Source organism: Chiloscyllium punctatum, chromosome 31 (genome assembly GCF_047496795.1).
Source record: "Chiloscyllium punctatum isolate Juve2018m chromosome 31, sChiPun1.3, whole genome shotgun sequence".
Taxonomy (NCBI): Eukaryota; Metazoa; Chordata; class Chondrichthyes; order Orectolobiformes; family Hemiscylliidae; genus Chiloscyllium; species Chiloscyllium punctatum.
In genome coordinates this window covers 14251136-14257632 of record NC_092769.1, presented here as the reverse complement: position 1 = coordinate 14257632, position 6497 = coordinate 14251136, and positions in this window count along the sequence as shown.

Here is a 6497-nt window from a genome sequence, read left to right as displayed (position 1 = left end):
ATAAATCTCCATGAAGTCACCTCTCAGTCTTGGACTCACCAGAGAAAATAGCCCCAGCCTATTCAGCCTCTCCCTGTAGGCCAAATCCTCCAATTCTGGCAACGTTTTTGTAAATCTTGTCCAAACCTTTTCAAGTTTCACAACATCCTTCCCAGAACAGAGAAATTCAAACTGAAAACAGAATTCCAGACGTGGCTTAATCAATGTCCTGTCCAACCACAATATGACATCCCAGCTTCTGTATTCAATGCATTGACCAATAACGGAGAGCATTAATGGAGTCCCATTTGCCAGCGGTTCACCCTTATCCCTCTAAAACCTTCCTCTTCATGTACCCAAATCAAATGCCTTTTAAATGCTGCAATTGTGCTAGCCTTCACCCCTTCCTCTGGCAGTTCATTCCATACTTGCAATGCCCTCAACATGAATAAGATGCCCCTTAGATCCCTTTTAAATCTTTTCCCTCTCACCTTATGCCTGTACCCTCTAGTTCTGGACCAACCGAACTTGGCAAAATGTCCCTGACTGCTCACCTTATCCATACCTTTATGATTTTATAAGATCACCTCTCAGCCTCCAACTCTCCAGGGAATATACTCACAGCCTATTCAGCCTTTCCCAATAGCTCAAACCGTCCCAATCCTGGCAAAATCCTTGCAAACGTTTTCTGAAACCTTTCAAGTTTCTCAACATTATTTTAAGAACAGGGAGATTGGAACTGAAAACAGAATTCCAGAAGGGCCTTAATCAGTTCCCTGTCCAGCCACAATATGACGTCACAACAGCTGCATTCAATGCATTGACCAATAACAGGGAGCGTATCAAATGCTGCATTCACTCCCCCGCCTACCTGTGACTGTACTTTCAAGGAACTATGAACCTGCATTCCAAGGTCCCTTTGTTCAGCAATGTTCCCCAGGACTTTACCATTAAGTGTATAAGTCCTGCCCTGATGTGCCTTTCCAAAATACAACAGCTCACATTTATCTAAATTGAACTCCGTCTGCCATTCCTTGCTCCAGTGGCCCATCTGATCAAGATCCTGTTGTATTCTGAACTAACCTTCTTCACTCTCCACTACATCTCCAATTTTGGTGTCTTCTGTAAACCTACTGACCATATCTCATATATTCACATCCAAGTCATTTATTTCAGGGCCCAATATCCATCCTTGCAGCATATTGCTGCTCACAGGCCTCCAGTCCGCAAAGCAACCCTCCACCATCATCCTCTGTCTCCTACCTTCAAGGTAGTTTTGTAATGGCTTGCTCTCCCTGCATTCCATGTTATCTAACCCTGCGAACCAGTCTGCTTTGTGGAACCTTGTTGAATGTCCATATTAACAACGTTCACCGCCTGGCTTAATCAATTTTCTTTGTCACTTCAAAACACTCACTCAAGTTAGTGAGACCCAATTGTGTACGTACAAAGCCACATTGACTCTCCCTGATCATTCCTTACCTTTCCAAACACATGGATATCCTGTCCCTCAGAATCCCTTCCAACAACTTGCCTGCCACCGACTTCAGGCTCACTGTTTTCTTGTTCCATGGCCTCTCCTTACCACTTTTAAAAAAAATAATGGCACCTCACCTGTCGCTATCAACGATACAAATACCTCAGGAGAGGCCCAACAATCACTTCCCTAGATTTCCAGAAAGTTCTAGGATACATCTGATCATTTTCCAGGGCTTTATCCACATTGATGCGATTTAGGACATCCAGTCCCACCTCCTCTGTAACACGGACACTTTTCAAGTTATCACTGTTTATTTCTCCAAACACTCCAGCTTCCATACATTTCTCCAGTAAAAATGAAGTGAAATATTTCCATATCTTTTGCACCCACTGTGGTTCCATAGACAGCCTTGTTGACCTTTAAGGGGTCCTATTCTCTGGTCCAGTTAATCTTTTGTCTGTGATATATTTGTTTAATCTCTTTGGATCCTACTCCAGGACATCCCAGAAAGGCCGACTTCAAGGACTGTAATTTTCCTCTGACTTGATCAACAATGCGCTCCAACACATACCCTCCACTTCCCACACCTCCGCCTTTACCCCACCCCTCCAGCCACAATAAAGAATATAACCCTGCATTCTTCACCTTCCACTCCACTCATCTCCAGACACAGCGCATTAACTTCTGTTATTTCTGCTACCTAAAGTCAGACCCCACCACCAGAGACATATTTCCCTCCCCACCTCTATCTGTGTTCCGCAGAGACCATTCCCACTGCACTTTCCTTGTTCGGTTCACACCCTCCCACCAACCCACGCTCCACACCCTTGACCCTCCCTTGCCGCCATGGGAAATGCGGACACACCTCCCCAAAAGGAGCTTTTCACATCAGGCAGAGATTTGCCTGCACATCCCAAAACCTCATACTGCATCTAGACACTATGGGCAATATAACATGGTTGATCCAACTAACCTACACATCTTTGGACTGTGGGAGCAAACTGGAACACCCGAAGGAAACCCTTACAGACACTGGGGAGAATGTGCCAACTCCAGCACAGACAGTTGCCCGAGACTGGAATCAAACCCAGGTCCCTGGTGCTGAGGAAGCAGCGCTAACCACTGAGCCACAATACTGTGGGATTTTTGGTGCTGATGCGCTGCTCCACTGATACCTCAGTCACTCACCCTGCCTCATTTCCTAACAGGCAGCGATGATGGAGTGAACTTATCGCTAGACAGTTAATCCATAGACCCAGATAACGTTCTGGGGACCCGGGTTTGAATCCCATCACGGCAGATTTTGGAACGTGAATTCAATAAATATCTGGAAAAAAATCTAGTGACGACAAGAAATCCATTGTCAATTGTTGGAAAAACCAATGTGGTTCACTCATGACCTTTAGGGAAGGAAAATGCCATCCTTACCTGGTCTGGTCTGCATGGGACTCCAGACCTAGAGCAACGTGTACCAGCCTCTTAACTGCCCTCTGGGTAAACTGCCCTCTGGGTAAACGCAGCAATAAATGCTGGTCGAGCCAGTGACAGCCTCATCCTGTGAATGAATAAAGAAAACAGGTCAGGTTTTGTTTCTTCTCGAGTAGGTACATCCTAGAAACTGACTCTGAAATGTTCTCGTACACACTGAACAAATACCTTTCCATCCAAGCCCTTAACACTACAGCACTCCGAGGCCATGTTGGTAAAGTTAAAACCACTTATCATTGTATCCATATTCTTCTTACAGATAACTGAGGTGTCCTGGTAAAATTGTGTCTCAATTCCCCGCTGACCATTGGGAGAGAGTCGATAATACAATCCCAGTAAGATGGTAATCCCTTTCTTATTTCTCAGTACCAACCAAATAACTTGCCTGGATGTACTCCCAGGAATATCCTCCCGAAGCCCAGCCATTATGTTATCCCTAATCAAAAACACCTCTCTCCCTGCTCTGTTGCCCCCTGTCTTTCGCATCTGTACCCTGGAACATTAAGCTGTTCATCCTATCCATCCCTGAGTGATGCCTCTGTAATTGCTGTAATATCCCAGTGCCATGTTCAAAACCATACCCTGAGCCCACCTGCCTGACCTGTCAGGTCTCTTGCACTGAAATAAATGCAGTGCAACTGGTCCGTCCCACCTAATTCTGTGACTTGCTCTTGCCTGCCTTGACAGTCTGACTGGTGAACAGTACCAGCCTCAGACTCACCTCTTTTCTCACTATCTCTTTAGGATTACCCCGACTCCCTCACTGGTTTAATGCCTCCCGAGTGGCACTAGCAAATCTCCCTGCTCGTCAGGACCCCATGCTTTCCCCTTCCTATGCCATTGGTACCAATGTACAATGACCTCCCACTGGTTATTTTCCCTTATGAGAATATTCTGCTCCCTCAGAGACATCCTTGACACTGGCACCAGGGCAGCACCACCCCATTCTGATGTCTCACTGTCAGCTGCAGAAACGGCAGACTGTGCCCCTGACTAGAGAGTCCCCTCTCACCATCGATCGTGTGGAACTGGATATACCTCACATTATGTTAGAAGCCAGTCTCAGAACCAGTAACTTGACTGTCAGTGCAACTTTCCCCTGAAAGTCTATTACCACCTACATTTTCCAAAACAGAATACTTGTCTGAGATGGGGATAGCCACGGGAGACTCCTGCAGTACCTGCCTAGCACTACTCGCTTTCCTGGCGGTAACCCATCTACCTGACTGTATCTGCAGTATTCTGCATTCCTGACACTGCCACCTATCACACTCCCCGGCTCCTGTCAATTCCTCACTGCCTTTAATCACTCCTCCGCAAATCCTTGTGATCCAACAGGATTTGCAATCACACTTCCTGCAGACAATCATCAAGATTATTGAAACTCTCCCTAATCTCCCACATCCAACAGGAACAGCACGCCACTCTACAACAGGCCAGTTCTGCGCCTTCACAATCTACAGACCAAGACAAAGGCACAGTCTGACTGCTCGAAAAATACTGCCCGAGAATATCTTAATGCTTACGTTTTATATCTTAAACATTGAATCAAGAGACCCTAAGATATTAAAAAGAAATCTTCACCGGACTCACGATTGTAGATTAAATAAAATAAAACCGACAAAGATTGATATTTGAAGAGACTGAAACTCACTGAGCTGATCCCCGGCTCTGAGTATTTCCAAGGGTGAGGTCTCTCTGAGGCCAGCTGTGAAATGTCACTGTTTCTCATCTCTGCCCACTCCATTTCCAGAGAAGGCTTTAACTTCACAGCAAGTCAGCTCAGAGAGGTCACTGCTTGGTTTTATTCACTGGGGGTTGCCTTTGCTGCCCAGACCAGTATTTATTGGCCACCTTTCCTTGTTTTGGAGAAAGTGGTGGTTAACCGCCTCCCTGAAATGCTGCAGTCCATGTACACCACAGTGATGTTTGGACAACAATCCCCCTCTGGCCCCACAACCCTCCCTGTCTCTGTAATCCCCCTCCGGCTTCAGAAATTACATGCCCGAGGCATAAGATTTTTATTTAGATTAATTTTTGTTGAATAAACTGGCCTAAAAAAGTGAAATATTTCACTCCCAAACAAATTTCTTTTGATTGACCTTTTGGAGAGGCTGACACATGGACGTTACAGTATTTTAACTCTAATTGTACACGCAGAATGAAGGAAATTTCTTTTAAACATTGCTAAAAAGGGAGGCAATGGCTTAATGGTATTCCTGCCAGATGAGTGATATGTACAGTGTTCCGAGGATTAGGGATAGAATCCCAACATGGCTGATGGCAGCATCGGAATTCAATACAATCTAGAATGAAAAGGCGAATGATGACCATGAAACTATTGTTGATTGTTAGTAACCCATCTGGTTTACTAATGTCCTGTAGGGAAGGAAACTGTTATCCTCACCTGGTCTGGCCTACATGTGACTCCAGACCCACAGCAATGTGGTTAACTCTTAACTGCCCTCAGGAAAAATACTTTAAAAACTGTTAACAAATACTCCGCAGGTATCACTTAAAAACTGGCTGTTCCCATTGGGACTGTGAATTTCTGAAAGGCCTGAACTAAAACGGAGTTTCAGCTTCACCTTCTCTCTGTCTCACCTCACTCTGTTTGCACCCAACTCCAGAACACTCTCATTGAGCCAAGCAGCCCTCACAGCGTAGCCGTCATTTTCATTGTCTGCTCACACCTACACTGCCCTCAGCCTACTGTACTGTCCCAATGCATCTCAATGGGAGCTCAGGGACAGCACCTCATCTTCCAATTCAGCCCTTTGTAACCCCAGAGTCAACATGGACCTCAGTAGTTTCTGAATGAACAGACAGTTGTCAGAAGCTGGAACATTCCACCTGAAAAGGTACTGGAATTTGAGTCCAAAAGGAATTTTAATGGGAAGTTTACAGCTTAACATCATGGAGTGGGTGATTGGGTCTAAATCTGAGAGTTCTTACAAAGAGACGAGGTGTAATCTGGATAAATCTGTGCTCCCTCTCAGGCCAATACCTCCTTCCTCTGCTGCAGGGCCCAGAACAGAGCACATACCCAAAGGGTGACCCAACCATGAATTTGTACATCTTTCTGCTTAACAAAAATATTGGGGATATTTTCCCACAAACAGATCAGACAGACTTTCTCCTTCCACAGTTAAATGCCAATTATATTCAGATCCTGATGACTCCATTGACTGTAAAAACTTGCTTTTGAGATCCCAGCCTCAATTATTCCGATTTAATATCCTATGAAATGAATTCACAAAACAAAACACTCACAGTCAGTACAGGAAGTATATAAAGACATACTTTTTTCTTGGTATGTGCTTGATGTGTAAATGCCTCTCTTCAAATCGCACCCCCCCTCCCCCCCCCCCATCCTAGGAAGGGGACATGCACATGCGCCTCACTGTACCTTACCCATAATAAAGATGGCGGCCATATTCCAGAACCTGTCACCGCCTGAGGGCCGCAGCCATTTTCCCATCTGCTGCAAACGCGGGACTAAGAGTTTCTAATTCAGACTTATGAACCGCACAGAGGGTAATTAAAATTT